This window comes from Hyperolius riggenbachi, chromosome 12 (genome assembly GCF_040937935.1).
Source record: "Hyperolius riggenbachi isolate aHypRig1 chromosome 12, aHypRig1.pri, whole genome shotgun sequence".
Classification (NCBI taxonomy): domain Eukaryota; kingdom Metazoa; phylum Chordata; class Amphibia; order Anura; family Hyperoliidae; genus Hyperolius; species Hyperolius riggenbachi.
Window position 1 is genome coordinate 137,822,504 of NC_090657.1, and position 27,662 is coordinate 137,850,165.

General features: G+C 42.2%; 1 protein-coding gene across 4 annotated transcripts in view; it reads left to right on the forward strand.

Moving 5' to 3' along the window:
- The window catches only part of PLTP (phospholipid transfer protein), a 201,344-nt gene that overhangs the window by 92,007 nt on the left and 81,675 nt on the right, over positions 1 to 27,662 (forward strand). Inside the window, exons 2-3 of one of the 4 annotated variants that reach the window (XM_068263969.1) lie at positions 2,688 to 2,770; positions 9,958 to 10,037. The exons of 2 other annotated variants lie outside the window; for them this stretch is intronic. The gene's annotated coding sequence lies outside the window, so the exon portion shown is untranslated. The remainder of the gene's footprint in view (positions 1 to 2,687; positions 2,771 to 9,957; positions 10,038 to 27,662) is intronic. One more of the 4 variants, XM_068263968.1, reaches the window with a different exon arrangement.

Sequence of the window (27,662 nt, forward strand, 5' to 3'; positions counted from 1 at the left end):
TTTTCATGTTCATACCTTTTTGTGCAATATACACAAAGCTCTTCACTACCAACAGTACAACCACCTTTTCTTTTTTTTATTATTATTATTATTATTTTTATTATTTTTTAAACAAGAAAAAGAACAAACAATAACACAACCACATGACAATATCAAAATAGCAGTACCTAATGAATAACAGCAGAATAATTACAGAGTCCAAGATAATTTGGTGGGTTACAGTCATCCAAAAAATTGTACAGATATAAAATGACACCATTTGGAGGCAGAACATTCCGAGCTAAATTCTTAAATTACAGGAAAATAATAAGTGAGAAACGATAGGTATGAACAATAGAAATATACAGAATTAATGTCCAGCGCTGCATAATATGTTGGCGCTTTATAAATACAATAAATAAATAAATAAAATAACCCTCATAGGAAAAACCAACCCCCGTACACAATGAATGTTTACAGAGAGTCTAGAATATTGGGGGTAATATCTAGATCAGGAGAAGCTGATTCAGTACAGTTAATCCAGGGAACTCAGGTATTGGAACATTTGGAAAGAGCACCACGTCTGTCCCAGGTAAGTTTGAAAAAAGGAAGGGCTTGATTAACTAAGCGGAACCAAAGGGAGAGAGGGGGTTCAGTAGGTTTCTTCCACTCTAGGGAATTTTTTTTTAGCATAAAAAAGAAGAATTCTCATCAATTTCTTGTGTTTATTAATATGTAGTTCCTCCACTAGACCCAATAAACATACTTTAAAGTGAGCCTTAAGTCACATTAAAAAAAAATGAGTTTTACTCACCTAGGGCTTCCCTCAGCCCTTTGCAGCTGATCGGTGCCTACGTAGAGTCGCTCCGATCCTCCTGGACCCGCCGGCGGCCACTTCCGGTTTCACTGTCACTGACCGACAGGCTGGGAACGCGAGTGATTCTTCGTGTTCCCAGCCACAATAGCTCCCTCTATGCTGCTATTGCGGCCTTCCTTGCCGCACCGATCAGCTGCAGGGGGCTGAGGGAAGCCCCAGGTGAGTAAAACTCATTTTTTTTATGTGACTTAAGGTTCACTTTAAAGGAAAGGACAAAAGGAAGATGAAGATTATCCTGCATAAATGTGAGAACTTTAGACCAAAAGGCCTGTATGAGAGGACAATCCCAGCTCATATGTTTAAATGTTCCAGGGTCAGTACCACAACACCAACAGTCGCTAGGGGAGTTGGGAACAAATTTACTCAGACGCATAGGGGTATAATACATTTGATGGTACCAACGTATCTGAATCAGCTTATCCTTAGAGGCAATAACCGTCTTCATGTATGTATCCTCAAAATCTGACCAATCTATTGTTGAGATCTCCTCTCCCCATTCTGACCATGCAATTTTAGATTTATTTCTCTGGAATGAAATTTACATATAACTAGATTGGAATAAAGTATGGAAATAAGTTTAGTAGGATCTTTCTCCAGTAACCATATAACCACCTTTTCTATGGCTTTAGTAGTCAGATTCAGTAGACAGTTTTTTCAATCTTATCTCTTAAGCCTGATATGCACTTCCAATTTTGATTGGCCAACCATTGGCCAATTTAACCACCTCCATGTAGTATGAGGGCCAACAGATTTTGAATACTATCAACAGATTGTGTAGGTAAGCTCTCCTACAAGGTGGAGGTGCTAAATTGGCCAGTGATTGGAAGATAAAATTTGGTTTTAAGCCTGGCACACACATTAGGAATCTCGCCAGCTGGGATCCGGACTCCACCCCTCGGGCAACAGTTTGGGATTGAGTGATGTACAGACATGTCTCTAGCCTAAAGGATAGTGACACATCTGTTGATATGAAGCAGGGATGAGGGACAACAGACAGGGACGGATCAAGACCAAGTTGCGCCTGGGGCAAGGTCAGGTTTTGGCGCCTAAAGGTCAGGTTTTGACGCCTAAACTGCCATTCATTTTGCCGCCTTTTTAAGAATTCAACAAACTGCGCCTGGGGCAAGATACCCGCTTGCCCCCCCCCCCCCCTAGATCCGCCCCTGACAACAGAGCATCTTTCATTGGGTGGGGTGAGTAGGAGACCAATTAGTTTGGCGGGCAGTCAGGTGTCGGATGTTGCTAAAGGTCCAGCATGCTGGATTTTTAGGCTGCGTTGGGGGGTTCCTGTATGATATACAGTATATGTAGCTACAGCAATTCTTAACAGCTGCCACAGCCATGTTTAATCCAGTATCAGAACATAGCTTTACCTTGTTTAGCTGACACATACATACAATCTTGATATGGTTTTTTTCCCAACCACTTCCCTACCACAGGTGATTTCCCCTTAAGAACCAAAGCAATTTTCACATTTTACGCTCTTCCCATTAATTCACCAATAACTTTATCACTACTTAGCACACCTAAATGATCTATATATGGCACTTTATAAATACAATAAATAAAAAATTAGTGTTTTTTATGGAACAAACTAGGCTTTCTTCGGGTGGTACTTTTAGGTACTTTTTTAAGTCATTATTTCTGAGTTTTGAGCCATTATAGTTTGAAAATAAAAAGGGCTATTGTAGATAAAACCCACACATTTTATTTACCCATTTTTCTCGGTTATGAAAACATTTGCATTTATATCCCTAGTACAATGTATGTCAACAATTGTTTACTTGGTAATGAAGGTGTATGTGTTCTGTTTTGTGTTTGTTTATACTAGATCAACAATTACAAGATCTTATTTGCAAAAATAACAGTAATATACCCTCATGACACACACATTAAAAAAGCTGAGTCCTTAAGGTAACTATTTATGTACTTTTTAAAATGCTGTCACTTTTGTCTTTTTTTATTTTGGTAACTATGGGGGAGGGACATGGGGCAGAAGAGATTACTAACTGTAGGGGATTTGTTTTGTAAGGTATTTTTTATTTTACTTTTTGTCCACTAGATGTCCCCACACTTTATCCTGTGTATTTAGAACAGTACACAGGAAGTGTGTGTGTTTTTACTTTCATTCAATAAATGATATATGGCTTCTATCTGAAGCTGGGATCATACAATGATCATTTACATGCACTTTGAGCAGCTTAGTTAAAAGGGACCCGAAGGTGTGAGACCTTTCTGGTCTGTAGGGTCTAAATCACACACCTGAAACAAGCAGGCAGCTAATCTTGTCAGATTTGTCATAGACATCTGATCTACATGCTTGTTCAGGGTCTATTGCTTAAAGTATTAGAGGCAGTCAGACAGAGGATCAGCAGAGGATCCTCCTGTGCAGCACATCTCCCGCGCTGACAGGCAGAGTGCAGGACTACGGCAAGATGGCGCCCGAAGCCCTGTACTGGAGACACAAATGGTCTCCAGTGCAGGGCTTCGGCAGCCATCTTTCCGTAGCCGTGCTCTGCCTCCCGGGAGACTGCGGGTTGCGGAGAATGAACTGGCGCAGCGTCTATTAGACGCTGCGGCCAGTTGAGCACCTTGCTGGAGGGTCCAGAATCGGGCAGGCGGCAGCGCTCCCCTGCACACAGCGAGCGGGCCCCAGAGAGGCCCCGGGCCCCCCTGCGGCTGATGGGGTCGCATCCCCGGTAAGTACGCTGGTGCTTTAGTGGTGTGGCTGTCCTCACGGTTTGAGAATAGCTGATCTAAATGACCAGTTTCTGAAATGTATGATACGGCAAAACTGAATAGGAAAAGCCACCCCCGTGAATCAGGGAGGCTGAAATAGCAATTCAGGGCAAAGAGCATCTCACTGTTCATATCCATGTGTTCATTAGATAACCCACATCTCAAATGACAGATATAACGAGACGCATTTCAGCCCTCTCAAGGGCTCTTAAGTATAGGTCAAATATTAGGGATAGTCAGTTAGATGCAAATAGTTTTAATTGATGTAGGATTATACAAATTCTTTATGCTATTTTATGCAGCTTGCAAATGGACCAATCGAATTCCACTAAAGCCCTGTAAAAAGGGCCCCAAGTAGAGTCAAAGAATTCTGTTTACATTAGAATGTCAGTCACCTAATTGATAAAAAAAATAACCTTTCAGCACATTTGCAAGCAAAATAATCACTCAAAGTAAGTTGTTCCTGATTAATTTCATTTCAATATTACTTTTCTTACTTTAATTATATTATATTTTTGCTCTTTGGGCGCTTAAAGTAACATAAATAAAGTGAAAACAGGTGAAAAAGCTTTATCATGCCCATTATGGGGGCAGGGCAAAAAAAGTGATAAAAAAAAATGCTTACTCATATCAGACGCTCAGGTTTTACTCATAAAAAAACCTCTGTTTTTATAGCAGCTGATTTCTTATATACTCATTTGTTATAGAACTAGAGCACAGTATGCATCATGCATTGTGAACTGGTTTCCAGTGGAAATGGTTATTAGCATCCTTCATAAGCCCTCTGGTCACTGACCTGACGTGCATAGCTGAGAAATGCATTAAAATTCAAATTGTTGTATACAAGTTAGGACATGTGGCCGTAACCATACAAAAGACTGTAACATAGTGTAGCTGCTTTAGGCCTCTTGCACACTACATGTGATTCCAATTTTTTTAAATGATCCGATTTTTGATGCTGATTAAAAAAACCTAGCAGCATGCAGTACTTTTTTTAACCGGTATTAAACATTGGATCGTTTAATAAAATTGGAATCGCATGTAGTGTGCAAGAGGCCTTAAACTGATGAAATCATCACTTCTAAACTCTTGTGTACATTGTGCACCAGAATTATACCTCTGCTTGCAATGTACAGGACTACATAGTACAGGACTATAGTACAATATACAGGACTACCTACCAAACAACAAATTAGTCATCTTGGACTGTAAGTTGTTTACCAAGGAGGGAGGAGGCTTTAAACACAATATATCTACTCAGACCATTACCTCCTTTCTGGGCTGGCACATCCATTAAGGCAAGGGAGGCAATTCCTGCCGGACCCCTGACCTCCCCCTTAACTGTTACGTGCTCCCAGGGCCCCTGCACAATAGCTGCATTAGTTTCTTACCTGTCCCGGGGGCGGCATACCGCTCCGCTCCTTCATGCTCCTGTCTTCTTCCTTCTGCCTGCCTCTCGTGACCAGTGCATGTAATTCGCTTACACATAACATGCGCCCGTCACAAGAAGCAGACAGCAGGAAGAAGACAGGAGCAGTGCGCTGGCCACCTTGACAGTTAAGTTATGATGCCCGGGGGGGCATGTGGGAGTTCAGGGGGAAGATTGGAAGGGGGCGTGTGGCTGCCGGTGTGTGGGGCCCTGGGAGCTAAATTTGCTGAGGAGGGTCCCCGGTTACTTGCTGGGGAGCCCTAATCAGACCATGAACCAGCCCTGCCTCCTTTTTAATTTCCACTACCCACTGAAAAACAAGCAAGGTGTTACCAGTAGGGATGGTCAATGCAGATTTATACAACTTGAAAATGGACCAATTGAATTCCACCTTGGTTTTCTTTAAGGTGTACTTTCGTACAAATTGGTATTTCTTGATGTTTCAGAATCTGATACTGTTGTGTTAAACTACTTAACAGTGCCTTATCTTTCTCAGGGACTTTGTGAGTGAGAACTTTGTAGTTGCTCAGTTTTTTATTTGCCTCAGAATTACACCTCACACACGGCCCAGTTGGAACGTGTCCAAGGTGGCCATTTGAGGCTGTCATAGAAAGAAATCTACCCCAAGGGGGTGCATTTCTCTAAACATCACTAACTAGTGAGTGCATAGTTCTTGTCCTATTCTGCCCCCATGTACCACCATGTTGCCTTCTTCATAGAAAGAGTACATGCAGCTCAGCTTTACCAAGAGGCCTGTCTGTATGGTGCTTATTATCTGCATTGTCACCCTAGGATCAGGCTTGATCTTTATGAGTGATAGTAACTGAAGGTGTCTAGGCATTATTAACCACTTTATCCACCACTACTGTATATCTACGTCCTCTGTGACTTCATCTAAGCCACGAGGACATAAATATACGTCTTGTAGGGAAGGCACAGCTGTGCACCATTGGGCTTGCTCCTGTGCATGCACACCTCTGGCACTATCTGATGCAGCACTAATTGGTGAAAGGGAATATATGTTCCCTGAACCAATAAGATTGATTTTTACCATTAAAAATACTTTTTTGTCAGTTCATAGTGAAAAATACACACTGTAGCATTATTTCAGAATCAAATATCTTCTCCATAAATTGTGACAGGAACATAATCTGAGTTTTGTGATAAACATAGATAGAAATAGCCAAACGAAATTCAAGCTTTTTTATCTACAGTAGCTCTTTTTATTTTTAAACTGGAATTGGTAAAACTGAGAAAAAATGTGTTTTTTCTATTTTTTCCTTCTTTTTCCCAATAAAATGCATAGAAAACAAAATTGTTAGAGGGGAAAAATGCCATACAATGAAAGTCTACTTTGTCCTGAAAAAAAAACAATATATATTTCAATTAGGTGTCATAAGTAGTGATAACGTTATTACTGATTAATTAGGGACACAGCTAAAATGTAAAAACTGCTGTGGTCCATAAGTGGGAAACAAGGTCTGGATGCAAAGTGGTTAAGTTTAGCTTTGAGGTTTATTTAAGGGTTTAGGCTGAGTCTTAAGTTTATGATAAGAATTACATTGAGATCAGTGGTTACCCTAAGTGGTTTTATTTAAATTTAGGAGTTAGCATATTATTAGTGTGATATGTTTAAGCAACCTGAGAGTTTTTCAATATAGACAACTACGTTACTTTTTTGGATATAATGCATGTAGCCTTATATTGAATTTGATAGAAGTATCAGCTGTGCAGTTAGTGCCAAATTCACCTGAGGACAATTTTTGTCAGTGCTGACCAGTAAATTACTAAAACCAACTGTGCCAATAACATTGTGCTGAAATCAAGTTGTCCACAGCAATGTGGCAATGGAGGGATATGTAAAGTGCTCCTACGTCACCTATTCAATGATTTCCAACTTAAGAAAACTATTGTTTGTTTCAGTTTTGGGTAATGTAGACAGGGTTTAAAGCCTCTTGTGAATTGTTATTGCTGTATGTGTAACCACTTGGGAGAATCTCTTCAAAAGTGATATGGAAGTGATTACCAAGTGCGATTTGTGGAGCCATAGTATGGCAGCCTCTGCTCTTGGCTTTTGGACACTATCCCCCCTCCTTCCAGACGAACACTAGGAATCCAGCGCAGGAGATTTGGGTGCAACCGGTGCAACCATACACCGTAATAGTAATTATGGCTATAGCGGCGTATGAGAGGCGGAGAATCAGCAAGATGGCCATGCAATTTGCATAATTTAAAAGGAAACCAATATGTCGACCTCCATATCCCTCTCACTTAAAGTGGACCCGAGATGAACTTTTACTCATTGCATAATTGTGTTCCTTTCCTATAGTTTATAGGGCATTCCTCAAGCCAAATACTTTTTTGTTTTAATACTCTAATTCCCTATAAACTAAATAAGCCCTACCCACAGTTTTCAGAGAGCCTTGGCAGTAGCAAGGGCTCATGGGAGCTCAGTCTGGGCAAGAGGAGGGGGAGATATTACTAGCCAGAGATTTCAGACGCAGAGGGAAGGAGGGAGGAGGAGGGGGGGGGGATTAGGTTTTTTTCAGTCTGAGTGCTGATGGTGCAGATAAGCCTGCCTCTGTGTAATGTTTACAAACAATATGGCTGCTGTCATTGTATCACAGGAAGAAATAATCATATTCTATTAAAGCAGTATGCAGACAGATTTGCTGTTTAAACCATCTAAACTGTACATAAGATATATAGACAAGTTACTTGTTGTAGTTAGTTTTTCATCTCGGATCCGCTTTAAGGTGTGCTTTTAATTGTTATTGCTGTCATTCATTTAAAAAGACAATAAAGTGAAAATTAGACATTAGCTGTATTCACTTGTAATATAAAGTTTTAATGACTCTCCAGGTCTTTTTCATTCAACTCAGCACTGTTGTGTACTGGCTTCCGGCACTTCTGTGGCACTCTCTATCTCTAAAAGAGTGCAGTGAGACTACAGGCCAGAACTAGGTGCACAAGGAGCTTGGAGTGTGAGTTAAAAGAAAAAGACCCAGCGAGTCCCACAGTGCTTTTCTCCTGTGGGACTCAAAGCACTTGAGAGGCAAGCTCAGTGTTAAGGAGTCTTGCCCAAGGTCTACTTACTTGAATAGGTGCTGTCTTACTAAATTGGAAGAGCCAAGATAGTCTCCCTTGTCAAAGGCAGTGCCCTTAACCATTACACTATCCAGCCATTTTAACTTTTTATTACAAGTGGATCAAACTAATGTCTGATTTACTTTATAGTCTCTTTAATATTCATAGAACTACTAGCATCAGGACATGAGGGACATTCTCCTAAGGTGACGGTAGAGACCAGCTAACATCCAAAATAGTTTTCCACACCATCCAAAATAGCAGCTAATTTCATAGTTTTTCTTCTGGTATTTAGCCATTTTTAAATGTATGTAGTTGTCTCACCTCCCAAATATTCAAATATTATATTAGCATATATTGCAGTAAATTTCTTTTTCACTGCACCTGCATTGCTACTGAAGGACTTTCCCCTGTCACTTACCTCAACCAGCTGCTGAAAGTCATACTTCTGAAAAGTACAGAAAGTAATGTGTCTGACGAACAGAACCTGGGCTAGTAGAAAAAAGTTTAATCCTTGACAGTTACCCATATCTCCCAAGTCTCTTTGAATGAGAGAGACCAATGGTACAGTATCGTTAGACAAAGGGATGTAAGCACACGTGTATAGGTATTAAACTCACAAGGGTGGGTTGCAGAACTTGCAACCACCATCTGAGCCTACAGGAATATAACCGTCCCCGCTTGGTGGACCAGGTCTGCTTGTGCAGATGCTGGTTGGTCACTCTCTTGGATTAGGAGACTGAAAGTCTTCGTAACAAAAAAAAAACCCTGTAGGGTATGGACCATACTAAAAAACACTGGTTGAGAGGCCCTTGATGATATGATACTACTAGATGTTGTATATATGAGAAGCATAATTTATTTCCTTTTCAGCAGGACAAACCATTATTTAATGGAAAAAGTAATGTTTGTTTCATGCACGGTAGACGATGCGGGTCTTGGCCCTTTTCCTCAGGTCAATACAAATGCCTGTAAAGCTTTTGGTCATAAATGTGAGCACCTACATGAAGGTAGTAAAATTGGTGAGTGATTGGCCAATCATAATTGAAAGTTTGTACCAGGCTTAAGGCAACATAGTTATCTGTTTAGTAGCATTAGTTGAATTAGCCTCAGTTTGGTTCAGATTTAGGGCCTGATTCACAAAGCGGTGCAAACTGTTTAGCACGGGTGTGCTAAACAGTTAGCACGTAAAGTACCGTTCGCGAACTTGAAGTGCCGCGAATCGCAGCAAATTGCACGCGCAAAAGTCCGCGATCGCACGAATCACGGCACTTTGCGCACGCAAAAGTCCGCGAACGGACTTCACGTGCTAACTGTTTAGCACACCCGTGCTAAACAGTTTGCACCGCTTTGTGAATCAGGCTCTTAGTCTGGCCAACTTAGTCCCAGGGTTTGGGTTAGTTCAGGAGCTGAATTTCTGTGCTCCTGTTAAACACATACAAACCACATGGAAACGCAGAGAACAAGGATAGCAAAAAGAGGAAAAAAGACAGTTAAATAGACATGCAAATGATGAATGTTAGCAAGTTCAGCTCTAAATAACCATGGATTTTCGGTTGAACTTGAGGATGACTCGATGACTCGAATTCAAACACACACCATACATTAATAAATTAGTGGTAGATCAAGTAAAAGGTCATTCAGATTTTAAACTTTTACCTGTTTTACCGCTCACAACTGTTAGAACGCAGAATGCAACCTTCAAATTGTTATTATCCAGTGTAGAGCTGCATATTTGTATACAGTAAATTCATGGAGAAGCATGTCATCTGTTTGATAGGTGAACTGGGATGTAAGGCTCATATTTGCTTGTCATGATCATGTGTCTTTTCTGCTTCCTGTGTAGGCTAAAGCAGGAAGTGATAGCAGTGACTTCTGCTACACACATGCTCTACCAGTATCAACACACCCACTAAGAACTGCACAGTAAGTACCTTGTGAAGGGCCACATGCTGGTCCCCAGGGCTTCAGTCCTATTATAGTACCTACTATACTATAGTACGTATGTTAGTGGTTAGCTGCACACCTTTAGTGGGCGCAGGACTGTCCAATCCTGGAAGAGATCAATGGAAGCAGCATAATTCTCCACAAGGCCGCCTGAAACAATTGTTGGCTTTACTGTTCATGCAATAAAGGGGTTGGAACTTTGAGTGCGCTTGGTGTGCGGACTGTTACTATACTTTTGCTATTACGGTACCGGTCTTTGGTTAGTTTTTTCCAGTGATTTGTCAAAAAATACAATATATTTATTTTTTTAGTGGATAGTCGGTGTCTGACAAAATCAAATTTTTTCAAATTCTATAACCTCCCTTATTTAGGGAGACCACTTCATAGCTTTTCTCCCATGGCAAAACACCAATACACCTGCTAGAGTCATGTTATCTTCAATCTTGCTCCTTATATTTCAACCAAACTGGTTGATCTGCCATGTTGTGCTAATTTAAAGAGAGTCTGAAGCGAGAATAGATCTCGCTTCAGACCTCATAGATAGCAGGGGCATGTGTGCCCCTGCTAAAACGCCGCTATCCCGCGGCTTAACGGGGGTCCCTTTACCCCCAAATCCCCTCCGTACAGCCGGGGAGCGCTTCCGCATTGGGGCAGGGCTAACCGCCGCAGCCCTGCCTCCCGCGCGTCTATCAGACGCGTACCTCCGCCTCTCCCCTGCCCCTCTCAGTCTTCCTTCACTGAGAGGGGCGGGGGAGAGGCGGCGATGAGCGTCTGATAGACGTGACTAGAGGCAGGGCTGCAGCCGTTAGCCCTGCCTCCAGGAAGAGAATATCCACGACCAAGTTGACGACCAAGTCTTGCGGGGATGGGTTTGGGGGTGAAGGGACCCCCGTTTAGCCGCGGGATAGCGGCGTTTTAGCAGGGACACATATGCCCCTGTTAACTATGAGCTCTGAAGCGAGATTTATTCTCGCTTCAGAGTCTCTTTAACATTTTAAGAGTGAGTAGACAACACATTTGTAACACTGACTGCGTTGATACTAGACAAAGACTGACAGTTTGAGAGGGGGTATCAGCGAAAGTTCATCTGTCTACTGAAAAGTAGGTCAGTTGTGAACCATCTGCTGTTGTATTTTCTAGCTTACAAAGTAGTGTAATCAAATTCTGTATTTGTATTATGGACTGGCAGGCCTCCCATGCATTCAGTGGAAACATTTTTTTGTATGTGTTTTTTATTTTTTTTTACAGTCGTATAGCTACTACAATGGAATTTACACTGTATTAAGTGTATTTATAATGTGTGACTAAAGCAATCCTAATAAAGAGAGAGTTGGTGTAAGGCTGCTTACTAGGCACAGACACGGTCCCCACAGTCATATGACGTTCCTACTTCAGGCCAATACACTACCTTATGTAAACCTCTCCTTGGGCATTTGCGTAATGCAGAGTGAGAGAAATGGCTGTATTTCTATGTACAGAAATCCAGCTAATAATGAGCTAATTATGGAGACTTGCTGCTGCTTTACATTGCTGGTTGCATTGGTAGAAAGGCTACATAGACCCTTACTGCCTAAAAACACTAACGCTAGATTCACAGTGGTGTGTTGCATAATGCATGCATTATAAAGTGTGTGAAATGGAATGAAGACTAGACGTTAATTCAAAGCCTGCATGCAGTGAGTTAGAATAGCGCTATCCGTTACAACTCAGTGGTTTGAACAGTCCTATAGATTTCTATGGGCAGTGAGCTGACATGCAGAATTACTAGTATTCTGCAAAGCAACTGATGCACTGTGAATGGAGCCCAAATATTTACTTTACTCACTTGTATAAAATGAAAGCAGGCCCAGCAAACTGCCGATACACCCCCAATACGATACAAAAGCGCTGAAAAGACCAGAACAAAGGTCCAGTCTTTTTTCACCCAATACACTTGAAAAAAAATACAAAAGACCTGCAACAAATTATTTAAAGTGAACCTGAGGTGAAAATAAACTGATGAGCTAAACAATTGTATTTACCCTTCTAATTAGACTAATAAAATTAATTTTTTAGATATCTCATGGTTTTATTTTAGATTTAAACATTTACAAAATAGATTGAGTGTTTTGTTGTCTCTGCTCAGTGGCAGCCTATTCAGTGTCCCTGAAAGAAAATACGTGAACTATTGACCTATTCCTATCGCTCCCTGCACTCAGAAGTTGTTTTCTGGCATGAAAACGTTTATGGCTGTAATTTGCTGATCAGTGAGACTTACTATATTCCCTACAAGGTACCGTCAAGACAGAAGCTGTTGAAACTACACTGTTCCAATGAATTTCCCACGAAAAATATTTTCATTCACGGTTTTAGTCTGGTGAAAGCCCAAGAGGGATACTTCACAAGCTGTTAGTACATGTATAGAGCAAAGCAGCTGGGCATATCCAGGATAAAACGCCAATTTATTGAAAGTCACTTAAAACAGAAGCAGCATTGCAATGGTTTAAATCGCATGGAGAGAGAGCATAAGCAGGTACTAGGTCCCTGGATGTGCCCAGCCGCTTTGCTCTATACATATACTAGTTGGCTGGTCCTGTGCACCTTTTCTGTTGTGCCTTACAAGCTGTTACCTGCTCCTAAACAGTGGTTTGCACTGTGTTATAATTGGTGCTGACACAGATGAAATTGACTGTAAAAAAGATAATGTTAGCAACCCCAAAGCCCCTGACTGCACGTTTTAAGAAATACTACTATCAGGCAAGCCAGATGAAGAAGATACAGGAACGGGGTAAAGAAACTGAAGGTACAAAAGTAAAAGAAATAGAAAAAGATAAAACATCCTTAGATCAAGATCATACACAGTATGGGGATGTCCTGTCTGACCAGATCAAGGTGGAACTCCAGTGTGAATCTGCTGCTGGCTCTCCTGATGGCTGTTTGCACCTCCCTATGGGGCTCCATAGCTGATTTCTGCACAGGAGATGCTAAGCCAGGGCTGCTTTCTAGGCAGCATTTTAGCCACAAAAAAACCCTTCTTCTCCATGAGTTTTACGGAGCAGTTCATGAACCAATGGCTGTATACGGACACAAGGAATAGTAGGTGGAGAAAACCTGTTGCTGTTCCCAATCACAAAAGAGGATTACACCCCAACAGTAGAGTTATATAAAAAAAATACCCTCCCAGCTGACCTAACATTACCGCCCATTACCAGTTCATCTAATCAGCTGCTGTTCCCCCAAGACTTAAACCTTGACGACCATCACACTGGGAGTTTTTTCCACAGTAATACCTCCTCAGACCTGCAAAGAAAAATACAGAGAGCATTATGTGAATGAATAAGTACACCAGTTATATTATTAAGGTGCTGTTATGATCATGTCTGCAGCGTTTACTGCTGGCTGCAGTGGTATTGCAACCCAAGCAGTTCTGATGTCATTACATGCATTTTCTTGCATAGTTTGGTTTGCACTTAACTAGTTGCTGATTCCATCTGCAGTCGCTCTGAAGTTAATGACAGTTTAATATGCTTTTGTGTAAACAAACATGGTCTGCTGCAATGGAGGGGCAATCCCTTTCCTGCAGGCTGCATATCATTGTCTGCCTTTTCCTGCTGTCAGCCTGTGATTAATTACCATTCACTTGTGTGGGAATCTGCAGGTCTGCTCCCATTGGATGACCTCAGTATAAAGAACTGCTTCCTGCAATGCTTGATGGGCTACCATAGTCTCAGATTCTGTCTGTTACTCTGCTCGTGCCCCACCTCGTTCCTAGTCCGTGTGGACTGCGCTGACTCTTGCGAAGGGGTCAGCGAGTCCTCCTAGTTCTGCTCTTGTTCTAGAAGTTGTTACTCTGCTTGTCTTGTGTCATATATTGGTTCATCGCCAATATATACGCATACTTGCGCATTTTGTTATTTTCCTTGTATTCGTGTTACGTTGATACATCAGTGTCGCTGATATATTCGTACACGAACTGTTTATTTCCTGTGTTCAGTTAGTCAGCCTTCCAGCACGTTTTGGTAGTTTGCGCGTATCGTGAGCACCCGTGCTGAGCTAGTATCCTGCTCTTGGTCCTGTTTGTGGATTGCGTTCATCTCTGCGAGGAGATAACGAATCCTTCTGAATCCTGTCCTGTTACCGTTTGTGGATTGCGTTCATCTCTGCGAAGAGATAGCGAATCCTTCTGAGTCCTGTTCCCTGTATTGCTCCAGTGCTAGTCAGTGTTCCTGCTTATGTCATATATCGGTTCATTGCCGATATATACATATGTTAGTCAGACATTACAAATAGTTTCATTGATAGCTGTAATTGTAATACGCTAGGAAAACATACTTATTGTATATTTGTCTGTGTTACGTTCATCTATCTTGATCCTGCTATTTCCTGACTATCTTGTCCTGTCTTTGTGAGGCACGCCATCGCTGCAAACGCATTGGCTGCCTCATTCCAGTCTGTCTTATTGTGGACGCTTGCTGTCACTAAGTAGTGGCTAGTTAAGCAAGCGTTCATTCTGTCTACCTGTCCCGATCTCCTCAGTCCTGGTTTATGCGCTCAGCGCTACTTTGCGCTGAGACGTTATTACGAAAGTGTTGTTTGTGGCTGTTCGGATCTGCACCGGCTCTGTGCACCACAATCTCCTATTGGAGTCAGTCCTCTCCTCCACTAAACTGGGGATATCCTGATCCCTTGTGCTGGTGTGTGTACCTCCTTCACGTCAGCTTATGTGTTGCATGCAGACTGTGGAGAATACACCCTCCAAGCTTAACATTATGGTAGCCCCATTACCAATCCCCATTGTGGGGGGGGGGGGTTTCCAGCAAAAATGACACTGTTTGTTATGGTTCCTGTTCCTTTAAGAAATTTGAGAAACTTAATTCTGAAACCGCAAATGAGTTTTTTTCTGAATGTACCAGGTTTTTGGCCAATCCCGAGCTCCAGGCTACTCCTGTTTCAACGTGGGCCCCCCAGTTAATTTATGTTTTGTTTAAGGGAAATTTGTTCCAGTGGGCGTACGATGTCTTGGATCATACGAATTTGAAAGAAAGACCGCTGGAATTTCTAGCGTTTGTGATCCATAACTGGCTGCGCAAAACCGATTTGCCTAGCCCTTTTGATAAGCTCCTGGCAGCTTGTCAATCAGCTGCTCCTTCTACTGCCTACAAAAATAATCAGCAAGCAGATAATTGTTCTGATAACTTTTCTTCTGCTTTGAATAAATCACCTAAGGCAGCAAGGTCTAAAGCCAAACGTAAATGCTCCAAAAGAAAAGCGTTACAATCAGCGGAGTCGTTGCCCTTAGCGACTGCGCATCAGATCTGTAACGAGACTCCGCCATTAGCAGATAATGAAATTCAGTCACCATTCAGGGGAGTCAAATGGACCTATGAAACTACTAATGAACTTTCATTGCTAGCCAGGGAAAATAAAAGTTCTTGTTTAAATGAATTATCTGAATATGATTATGAAGATATATTACAGAGTATTGAACAGATCAATTTATTCGTGCAGCAAGGGAAATTTGCATACACTACAGTTCAACACTTGCCACAGGTATTGGAGATCCTTAGGAATAAGAAATCGGCCAATCGCCTGCTAGATAACCCAATGTATGTTTCTGCCACAAACACATTTGCCAACTGTGATCAGCTTGAATGCTCAGCTGTTAAATATGCATGGGATCCTCCATTTGAGAAAGGAGAGATGGAAGCCCTGGTCTATGAATGGAAGAAAGATGCAAGTTCATTTTGTCAGTTTTACAGTGCAAAAAGTGAATTAGTATTGAATGCATGCATTAAGTCGGCTTATAACCTAATAAAGACTGGTGTGTGTGGGTATGACTTTGTGGCTCCATTGATCGATGTGTGGAGAATGATTTTGGACGATTTTTATGCGATTCAATCAGTTGATACCAGGGAAGACACACTGTCAATTGGAGATTGTTCCACTTCCTCAGTTCCTGAGGACTCGCCTGCTTCAGCACCTTTGGCTGATTCAGCGAGTGATTCAGAGCTCCTTTTGTGTGAAATTGAAGTTCCTGTAATTCCACCCTGTACCATGGATAACTCAGTGTTACCTCCCAGTAAGACAAAAATTACTAATACTTCCTTAACCTTGCCCTGCACACATTTCTCAGCAGAGGACCCAGAGGTCCTGCTGACTTCTGAGTCCAGCCTAGTCAGTACTCATGAGTCTTTGTTCAGTGAAACAGACATTAGAAAATCTTTTCCTGCCTCTGCAAACACTTCTGTAGAATTTACCTGTGTTAATAAAGTTCAACTCCTGTCTGATCCAGCAGATGCCAATAGATGCACTACATTAGTTTCTGAGTCCCAGCAATCCTGTCTAGAAACCTCAGAACCCCAGCATCTGAATTTCCCAATTTTACAATTGAATAGTGATTTAGATGCACAAACATTGTGTCTTGATCTTCCTGTCCCTACACCTCGCTCTAGTTTCGTGAATAGCTCAGAGCATCTGCTATGTGAACCTGAAATCGTAGAATTATTACCTTGTTCAGAAAATGTTCCAGTTAATTTGCCCTGTACCATGAATTGTGCAGTAGAGCTTCCCAATGAAGCTCAGGTCACAGAATCATTATGCTGTCCAGCAGGTGCTTCCATGGTTTTGCCCTGCGATATGGCCTGTTCAGTGATCCTGTCCAGTGAAGCTGTGGTCGCAGAGTCTTATGCTTCACCCAGTACTTTGGATACTTCAGATCCTCTAATAGAGGAGTCTGAGACACTGCTTACTTTAGTGGGTGTTGCAGTAGTATTCACTTGTTTAGCAGCTGTTTTGGAATTACAGTCTGCTCTAATAAAACTTGATGAATCTCTGCCCAGTGAAGCAGAAGCTATTGAAACATTGTCTTTGTCAGCAAGCGTTTTTGATACCTTGCCCTGTACACAGTCTGATTTAGCTAAAGATGTTGAGTCCCTCTCTGATATCACAGTAGTCAGGGAACTTCAGCCCTGTCCTCTGAATGTTTCAAAAGTATTGCCCTGTAACATGGATAATTCTGACTCGCTGGAAGAAATAATAGAAATCTCAGAATTTCAGTCCGGGTTAATGAGTGTTTCTGAAACCCAACCCTGTATCCTGGAAAATTCTGGTTCTCTGGCCGGTGTGGCAGAAGTTCCAGAGTCCCCTTTCTGTCCAGTGAGTTACTCAGTTTTGCCTAGTTCAGTGGGGATTGCTGCAATACTGACTTGTTTTGCAGCCCTTCATGAGCTCCAATCCAGTGTATTTGATGAGTCTCTGTCTAGTCCAGAAGAAGTTATGGGAACCCTGTCTAGTTCGGTGCATACATCAGAAGATTTGTCCTGTCTTGTAAATGCCCCTGAACATGATTTGTTAATAACCTTGCTGGAATCAGAGACATCTAAGTCTGATCCTGCATTTTTTAGTGAGAATCCAGTAACTGTGAAGTCTAGTCATGATGATTTTTTTTTGCCCAGTCCTGGTTTCGGTCCTACCTTGACTGACTTTGAGGTTCGCAGTTCCTTGACATGCCCAGAAGTCTCTCTTGTGCCGGTGTGCCCAGATGTGCTTCGTATGCCAGAGTGCCCAAGTGTGTCTGTGTTAGCGTGCTCACACGCTTCCCTAGTGGAGACATGTTCTGATGTTGCCGGTTGGCCTGCATGCCCGGAGATGGTTCTGGTCCCTAAAAGCCCTGATCTTGATGTTTGTCCTTGTGACCCTGACTCTAGAGTTGCCCTGGGTTCCATAGGGGTTCTTGATAGTTCTCCATATGAGCCTAAGGGGCGTTCTGACCTGTGGGGATCTCTTTGGAGCTTCCAAGTGTTCTGGGAGATCTCTGAGGAAACTTGTCCTGGTACCTTGGACTGGTTCAACAGTGGGTTTTGTGTTGGTAAGGACAGTTCCGGTGGGCATTGCAAAGGCTTTGGCGTTTTTGGACAGTCCCTGGAAGGCGGTGGGTATCGCTCAGAGAGTTTCTGGGGGCTTTTTTCTGGAAGTCATGGTTCTGATGGGTATCACACTGAGGCTTGTAGTGCTGACGGGCATGGGTCTGTAGGTTCTGGTTCTGATGGGTCCAGTCTTGTGGGGACTGATTCTGGAATTTGGTCTTGCCGGGCTGTCCCGGTCATCATGAATTATCAGTCAGATTGTTTTGTTGGGAATTTCAGTTTTGAAAAGCGTCTGGTATCCGCTTTTAAGGGGGGGGGTAATGTTATGATCATGTCTGCAGCGTTTACTGCTGGCTGCAGTGGTATTGCAACCCAAGCAGTTCTGATGTCATTACATGCATTTTCTTGCATAGTTTGGTTTGCACTTAAACTAGTTGCTGATTCCATCTGCTGTCGCTCTGAAGTTAATGACAGTTTAATATGCTTTTGTGTAAACAAACATGGTCTGCTGCAATGGAGGGGCAATCCCTTTCCTGCAGGCTGCATATCATTGTCTGCCTTTTCCTGCTGTCAGCCTGTGATTAATTACCATTCACTTGTGTGGGAATCTGCAGGTCTGCTCCCATTGGATGACCTCAGTATAAAGAACTGCTTCCTGCAATGCTTGATGGGCTACCATAGTCTCAGATTCTGTCTGTTACTCTGCTCGTGCCCCACCTCGTTCCTAGTCCGTGTGGACTGCGTTGACTCTTGCGAAGGCGTCAGCGAGTTCTCCTAATTCTGCTCTTGTTCTAGAAGTTGTTACTCTGCTTGTCTTGTGTCATATATTGGTTCATCGCCAATATATACGCATACTTGCGCATTTTGTTATTTTCCTTGTATTCGTGTTACGTTGATACATCAGTGTCGCTGATATATACGTACACAAACTGTTTATTTCCTGTGTTCAGTTAGTCAGCCTTCCAGCACGTTTTGGTAGTTTGTGCGTATCGTGAGCACCCGTGCTGAGCTAGTATCCTGCTCCTGGTCCTGTTTGTGGATTGCGTTCATCTCTGCGAGGAGATAACGAATCCTTCTGAATCCTGTCCTGTTACCGTTTGTGGATTGCGTTCATCTCTGCGAAGAGATAGCGAATCCTTCTGAGTCCTGTTCCCTGTATTGCTCCAGTGCTAGTCAGTGTTCCTGCTTATGTCATATATCGGTTCATTGCCGATATATACATATGTTAGTCAGACGTTACAAATAGTTTCATTGATAGCTGTAATTGTAATACGCTAGGAAAACATACTTATTGTATATTTGTCTGTGTTACGTTCATCTATCTTGATCCTGCTATTTCCTGACTATCTTGTCCTGTCTTTGTGAGGCACGCCATCGCTGCAAACGCATTGGCTGCCTCATTCCAGTCTGTCTTATTGTGGATGCTTGCTGTCACTAAGTAGTGGCTAGTTAAGCAAGCGTTCATTCTGTCTACCTGTCCCGATCTCCTCAGTCCTGGTTTATGCGCTCAGCGCTACTTTGCGCTGAGACGTTATTACGAAAGTGTTGTTTGTGGCTGTTCGGATCTGCACCGGCTCTGTGCACCACAATCTCCTATTGGAGTCAGTCCTCTCCTCCACTAAACTGGGGATATCCTGATCCCTTGTGCTGGTGTGTGTACCTCCTTCACGTCAGCTTATGTGTTGCATGCTGACTGTGGAGAATACACCCTCCAAGCTTAACAGGTGCGTACACATCTCTTGGCTTATGTTGCCCATCGAGGATCAGGACCTGATCCCCTTGTGCGACATCGCTGGCCGGCCTGTACAGATGCGTGTCAACTATGTAGCTGACAACACGTTCTGTAGCTATCCGAGGGGTGGGGGGACCACGGAGTGCACATCACAGAATGGATAGGGGAACGGTGCAGACAATCAGCTTTCACAGTTGTGAGTTGATGGTCCACTGGGCGGATTGCTTGGGGGTCGGGGGCCGCTGTACACACGCCTGCCTGTTGGTTGAGCCGATCATTATCGGTCGCCTTAGTCAGGTGTGTGTACAGGCCTTAAATGTTACTGGTGCAATGATTGCTTGGATTAGGCTATGTTAATGTAGCTTGATGTTAATGTGAGGTGCACTGTAAAATAAAAGAAAAAGAGCACACTCTGTAGAAGATTTATTCTAACCTTGAATTTATTTGCTGGAACGCCCGTATAGGAATTTCAGTACTCAAGCTTTTTCTCTCTTAAGCCAGGGACTGGCCTTTGGTCAGTTGTGCTGTCCTCATCTCCCTTCACTGGACTTGCCAGTAACTTTAATGCTTGAGCCGGCTCCGATGTGAGCCGTTATGCTGTGGAGCGGCAAAGTGCCAGAGCCAGGGCGGTTTCTGGCTACTTTCTATGAATGAAATGGGCTTCTCTCAAGCCATCAACCTCCCTACCCACGAAAAGGCCACTCTTTTTTGACTGCATATGCCATTCAGAACCTTTAATAGCCAATGTGGCAATTGATCTAGTAATTTGGTCAGACCACCACACCATCCACTTCTCCCTTACAGCTGTAAAACACCAAGGGCCATATTCTATTGCTGAACTCGCCAGCGCTAAGCACTGGCGAGTTCTTAACTTAGGCGATGGGGGCATCGCCTAATCTAATTAAACTTTAGACCCCCCCAGGCGGAAAAGAACTCGCTTGGGCGATATAATCGCCCAGCGTGTTCTTACCACGGAATCCAATTATCCTTATCATGTCATGAGCCAATAAAATGGCTCAGACAGCGGACCAATGGGGAGCCCGGCTGCAGATTCAAAGATACTTTGCCCGGGCTCCTTCTATGCGCACAGTAATTACAGTGTTAGATACACTGTAATTACACGACGGATTTTGCGGCGAGAGGCGGCGGGTGATCGGCGGCGGTACGTATGAAGGGGAACCTTTGCAGAGCTGCGCAGGGGCTTCTAAAGTGTGCGGCGACCCGACGGGGAGCTCTGGGGGTCTCCTTATTAAAGGAGACCCCCAGATGCAGCGGCGGATGTTAGGCGGGCGAGTGCGCATGTGTGGGGAATGAGGCCGTGGTGCTGATGGACAGCACCACAGCGTAAACCTCACTCCCCATCGCTCGGTAAATGGGAGCATCGCTCAGGCTTTCGCCTGAGTAATGCTCCCTAACGATCGGCCATCGCGCGAAGGATATGGGCAATAGGATTTGCCGGTAATCCTCGCGCGATGGCAAGGTGATAAGTAGCTCGCATCTGCAAGCTACTTATCACCTTGAATAGGATTTGGCCCCAAGTGATAGAACTAATAAAATATTGTTCCTTGAAAGGTTTGTCATTCAGAACAACCTCAAAATTGATGGACTGATGGATCACAGTTTAGGTCTTGACTCCATGGTCCTTTAACCTCCCTGGCAGTGCATTTCTGTCTGGAGTTATGAGTCAAAAGCGGTATGTTTTTTTCCAAAACATTTTAGGCCTCCAATTCTTAAGTCATAACTCACCAAAATATGTTAGAATAAAGGCCTGGTAGATTATCTGCATATAAATAAGAGACTAGAACACAAATTTGTTGAATTCAATTTATGAATAAACTGAAAAAAATGTGAAACGGTACAAACAAGGCAGGCAGAGAGTAGTTAAAATCCAGGTAGAGGTGGGTGCAGGCGGCAGACAGAGAGTAGTCAAAATCCAGGTAGAGGATCGCGCATGGGACTCCAAAACAGTATGTAAATCAGGAAATTCTTTACCCCGACCTGAGCTTGGGCTTACCGCTCTGGGCTATTTTTTCCTACCCCAAGCTTAGGTCAAGGTTACAGCCAGGGAGGTTAATATAACCACTTTCTCACTGGCTTTTGACTCCATAGCTCCCTTACGCATTAAATGTTCCAAATCCTTACATCACACTAGCTGGTTTGTTACCTCTGTAAAGGAACTAAAGGAATGACCGTGGTGCAAACATTAGTCCTCTGAAGACAAATGTTACCTAATTGATCTCCTAAAAAATATCAAATACTGATTAAAAAGGAAAAATGTCCTTATTCCTGTCTCAGGAGATTGCAAGTGCAGCCAACAGACCTGCCCAGCTTTTCTGCACACTGTTGACAAGCTTTGCAAACCACAGGACAGGACCTGAGTGTGAGTTTGCTCACTTCTCAAACAAAATCTCCTCCATATGATCTGCCTTTCAATTCACATACCGGAAACCTATGCAGAGCCAAATATCTGCAAAAATAGTCTGCCCTCATGATCTGATTTCAAGGTAATTTCTGAAAAAGGTATCATAGATATCCTTTTTAAACCTTCGCCAGACTGCCTGCATCCTGGCCCAACTTAGTTCTTGTAGAAATGCCCTGAGCTATTTAGTCCAGCATTCCACAAACCAGTCAAGTGTTCTTTAAAAGCAGGGAGGTTTCCCATATGTTGAAAGAAGCAGTCATCAGACCATTACTCGTAAACCATACTTACACCCAGATGCTCTAAACCGCTACAGACCTACAACCTCCCCTTTCTGGGGAAAATTAATGAAAAGGCTCTCTTATCTCTAACTTGAAGCCAGACTATCAAGAAACAGCATCCTTGACCCTCTTCAATCTGGCTTCAAAAACATCACAGCAGTGAAACAGCCCTCACCCAGATCTGCAACGATCTGCTCATGGCAAGAGACAGAGGCCAATGTTCCATCCTGATTTTGATGCACCTATCAGCAGCTTTTGACACACAGTTGATCATGAAATCTTTCTTAACAGGCTACAAGAGTACTGTGGAATAGATGACATAGTTCTCCAGTGGTTTAACACCTTCTTGGCTGGCATAAGACAAAGGGTACCCTTGGGCACTGTTCTATTTAACCCTGTACCACTAAAATATGATTTACCCCAGAGCACGATACTATTCCCTTTGCTGTTCACCATATACATGTTACCACTGGGAAAAAATCGTACAAAAACTTGGCCTGATATACCACTGCTATGCTGAGGACACTCAGCTATTTTTATCATTTAAACTTGGCATCACTGACCCTGCACCCCAAATAAACACATCCTTAGCTGAGCTTCTGGAATGGATGAATGATAACTTGCTAAAACTAAATGCTGACAAAACTGAGGTTCTTGTTATCAGAAAACTTCGCTCAACAGCAAAGCAGTTCCAGTCTCAGCCAGCACCATTAAGGATAGATAGTTCAAACTTGAATAACTCAGACTTTGTGTGCACACTTTATGCCCCTCCACGCACCCTCCACCCTGCCAACAAGATGAAGCTGGTTATTCCCAGGATACACTTAACATTTGGTGCCCGTCCCTTTTCCTATGCAGCCCCTACTCTATGGAACTCACTTCCACAATCAGTACGAGAGGCTCCTTCTCTGGACAGCTTTAAAAAAGGCTAAAAACTGACCTCTTTTCCCTAGCCTTTGAGACTTCATAATGCAGGGTCACAGCACTTTGAGTCCCCAGGGAGAAAAGCGCTATAGAAATATTATTGTTATTGTTACTGATTGATGGGGAATTAAGCTTCAGGAATCACATCTCAGCTGTTGTGAAACATTCCTTTGTTCCACCTAAGGAACATCGCAAAAATTAAGCGCCTCCTGCCTCCAGCAGATCTTCCAACCCTAGTTCATGTGTTCATCACATCATGGTTGCAGTGTTCTCTATGCAGGCCTTCCAAACAAAGACCTGCACTGCCTGCAATTAGTACAGAATGCCACTGTAAGGCTGTTAACAATTTAACCCCGCCATTGCCACATAACACAGATCCTTCACTCACTCCACTAGCTACCTATAAAATGGAGAATTCTTTTGAAGATTGTGTTATTGACATTAAAATCCTAATAAATGTAACACAGTGCATGCAGTGAGCTAGCATACCGCAACCCGTTATACTGCAAAGCACCCACTGCACTGTGAACGCTTCATATAGGTGGTGCTTTGCAGTGCAGTAAACCTCATTACAAAGCGGCTGTTACACAGCAATGCACTGTGAACGTGGCCTGAAGAAAATATTCTCAACTTGAATATTATGCACAGATTGTTATGTTTCTTGCAAATTATCCTCATTCAATTTCTGAAATTATTTTGAGACAAACTAGATGAGTTAACTATAGCATTTGTCAGAAAGATGGGAAGGGGCTCAGGAATTTAAGAGAATTTGAAAGAGTACCATCATGATAAGTAGCAAGTTTTCAGCAAAAAAGGGGGCCAGTTATTATGAAACATTTCTTATACAGCGAGATTCAAATTGAATGCCAGTATATTACTAGGAGAGCAATAAAAAAAATATTAGGTTGGGAAAGATTGAAGCTGAAAATCAAATCGCTTGGGATATCAAATTAAACCAAAGAAGTTTTACAAGTACATCAACTCTAAAAAAAGAAATGTTGACTGTATTGGACTCCTAAAGGATGAGGGTGGGAACACAATGGTGGATGACCAAGGTAATGCATTATTAATAAATGCTTTCTTTGCTTCTGTCTTCACAAGGGAAACATCACTGTTGCAAATTACAGATGCAGAAGAGTCTCTTCTATATCTTCCAATTGTAATATTAAATACTTAATGCACAAAGCAGTGAAGGCAAGACTAAATAAATTAAAAATAAACAAGGCACCTGGCCCGGATGGCATACATCCTCGGGTCTTAAGGGGATTAAGTTCAGTTATGGATAAACCCCTTTATCTTATCTTTTGTTACTCTCAACTGGCAGAGTTCCAGTAGATTGGCGTACAGCCCACGTCTTCCCATTATTTAAGAAGGGAAAAAAATCAGATCTGGGAAATTATAGACCTGTAAGCTTAACATCAGTTGTGTGCAAACTATTTGAGGAGTTACTAAGAGATACTATAAAAGACTTCATAGTATAAAATAATCTTATTTCTCAGCATCATGATTGGTTTACTAAAGACAGGTCCTGTTTGACTAACATGCTCAGCTTTTATGAGGTAGTGAACGCTAATGTGGATATCGGGAATGCTGTAGATGTGATATACTTGGACTTTGCAAAGGCCTTCGATACTGTTCCCCACAAAAGTCTGGTGCAAAAGTTGAGGATGCAAGGACTGGGGAAGAGTCTTTGTGCATGGATAGGGAACTGGCTAATGGACAGAAAATAAAGAGTTGTGGTCAATGGATCTTATTCAAAATGGGTGACTGTTAGCAGTGGGGTCCCACAGGGGTCAGTACTGGGTCCAGTGCTCTTCAATTTATTTATTAATGATCTAGTAGATGCAGTAGAAAGCAATGTTGCTATTTTTGCAGATGATACAAAATTGTGCAGAATCATCAACTCTCAGGAAGATAGTGACATATTGCAATAGGATCTGGATAGGATGGCTATATGGGTATAAATGGCAGATGAAATTCAATGTTAAAAATGTAAAGTCATGTATTTTGGTCATACCAATGGTCTAGCACCATACAATATAAACGGGATACAGATGGGGAAATCAAACTTGGAGAAAGACTTAGGAGTACTCATTGACAACAACTTAAATAATCGTATTCAATGCCAAGCCGCTGCAGCTAAAGCTAATAAAGTTTTGGCATGCATTAAAAGGGAAATAAAAACTCAATGCTAGCATAATAATGCCCCTGTTTAAATCTCTAGTAAGGCCACATCTGAAATATGGAATTCAATTCTGGGCACCACATTACAGGAAAGATATTGCAGTTTTTAGAGCAGATGCAGAGACGAGCAACAAAATTTAGGGAATGGAAGGTCTCACTTACCAAGAAAGGTTAGATAAACTGGGTTTATTTAGTCTGGAGAAAAGATGCCATAGAGGGGATCTAATTAACATGTATAAATACATCAGAGGGCAATAAAAAAGCTTGGCAGATGAGCTTTTTGTCCCTAGGCCTTCTCAAAGGACTAGAGGACATGATCTGTGCATGGAGGAAAAACGTTTTAGACATTTATTTAGGAAAGGATTGTTTACAGCAAGAGTGATTAAGATGTGGAATGCATTGCCAGAGGAAGTAGTTATGGCAAACTCTATACCTGCATTTAAAAGGGGCTTAAATGCTTTCCATGCGTTGAAAGACATCCATGGCTATAATTACTAGGTAATGCCCAGTAGTGTTGATCCAGGGTATTTATCTGATTGCCATCTGAAGTTGGGAAGGATTTTTTTCCCTTTTCGGGCTAATTGGACCATGCCTTGTAAAGGGTTTTCACCTTCTTCTGGATCAACAGGGATATGTGAGGGAGCAATCTCTATTTTCTGGTTGAACTCAATGGACGTATGTCTTTTTTCAACCCAAATATCTATGTAACTATGTATCTTTTTCTAGATGGCAAATTCAATGCCACCTCTGTCTGTATACATCTTGAAGTATATATGCTCATATAACTATAGATACGTAAGGCATTTTATGTTTTTGGGGACATTACCGACTGTAAGAAATTGGCCGTTCATCTGACAAAGTGTGTTTTATTTTAAAAAGTAAGCCTTAAATGAAATGCGGTACAATACTTCTCAGCATGTTTTGACTGCACGGACAAAACATGAAGTTCCTTTCTAAGATACTATCTGCAGCTGTGAACACCAAACACATTGTATGTGACTCTTCCTGCTGGATTAAAAAAGGCACACAGTACAAAAATATTTACTATTCACTACAATAAGTTCTAAAGCTGCTGTGTTGCATAATATCTCTGTACCAGGCAGAGGAAGATAATTTATTTAAATGTCAAGCTCAGCAGGAAATGGAGAAGCAGAACTTTCTTATTGATGGAAATACTGCATGTATTTGTGATACCTCCTTTAACACTGCCAGTTTTTTTTTTGTTTTTTTTTAATATCGGACTTTTTTTTTTTTTTAAGGATTCTTTATTAGTAGAAAAGTAGAGCCATATTAATCCATGACATGCCATGCACAGATGATGGTCAACCAATCCGAAACTGTATGCATGTTGGATTAGTTTGGCTCTGTAATATTACCAAGCTGACACATCATTGCGTTCCAGCAGTTCTGGAGGTATGTTTAGCTATCAGGGACAACAAAGAGATGTTTGGAATATTCAGCAGTGATGCATTGTGGGACACCTCGGAGCTCGCTCCAACCTGAATAATCACAAATACCTTCTGTTTTAAGAAGGCAAACTTCTGTTTTTTAGAAAAATATAACAAAACCTATAAAATGCACATCATAACAAGATATATTGGAACATAGCGGTCTTGGTGCATACATTGGGACTGTAGTCTGAGGGCCAAGAATGTTAGTAAGACTTACTGGTGCACAAAAAAGGGGCTCAACTATTGAGATCTCAGTCTAAAACAATATTTCTTGCCATTCTAGAAGAGCTAAACAAAGCAAAAATGCATTTCAAACAATGTGGAGGGTTTCTTAAAGAGACTCCGTAACAAAAATGTAATCCTGTTTTCTACCATCCTACAAGTTCCTATACCTATTCTAATGTGCTCTGGCTTACTGCAGCACTTTCTTCTATTACCATCTCTGTAATAAATTAGCTTATCTCTCCCCTGTCGGACTTGTCGCCCTGTGTCTGGAAGGCTGCCAAGTTCTTCAGTGTTGTGGTTCTGTGATGCATCTCCCCCCTCCAGGCCCCTTTCTGCACACTGCCTGTGTGTTATTTAGATTAGGGCAGCTTCTCTCTGCTCTATTATCTTTTACAAGCTGGATAAATCATCCTTTGAGCTGGCTGGGCTTTCACATACTGAGGAATTACATACGGGCAGAGCTGTTTGCACTCTGCGGGAAGAAACAGCCCGACACTTCAGTGGATGAGAGCTGAAGGGGGAAAGAAACACACAAATGATCTCT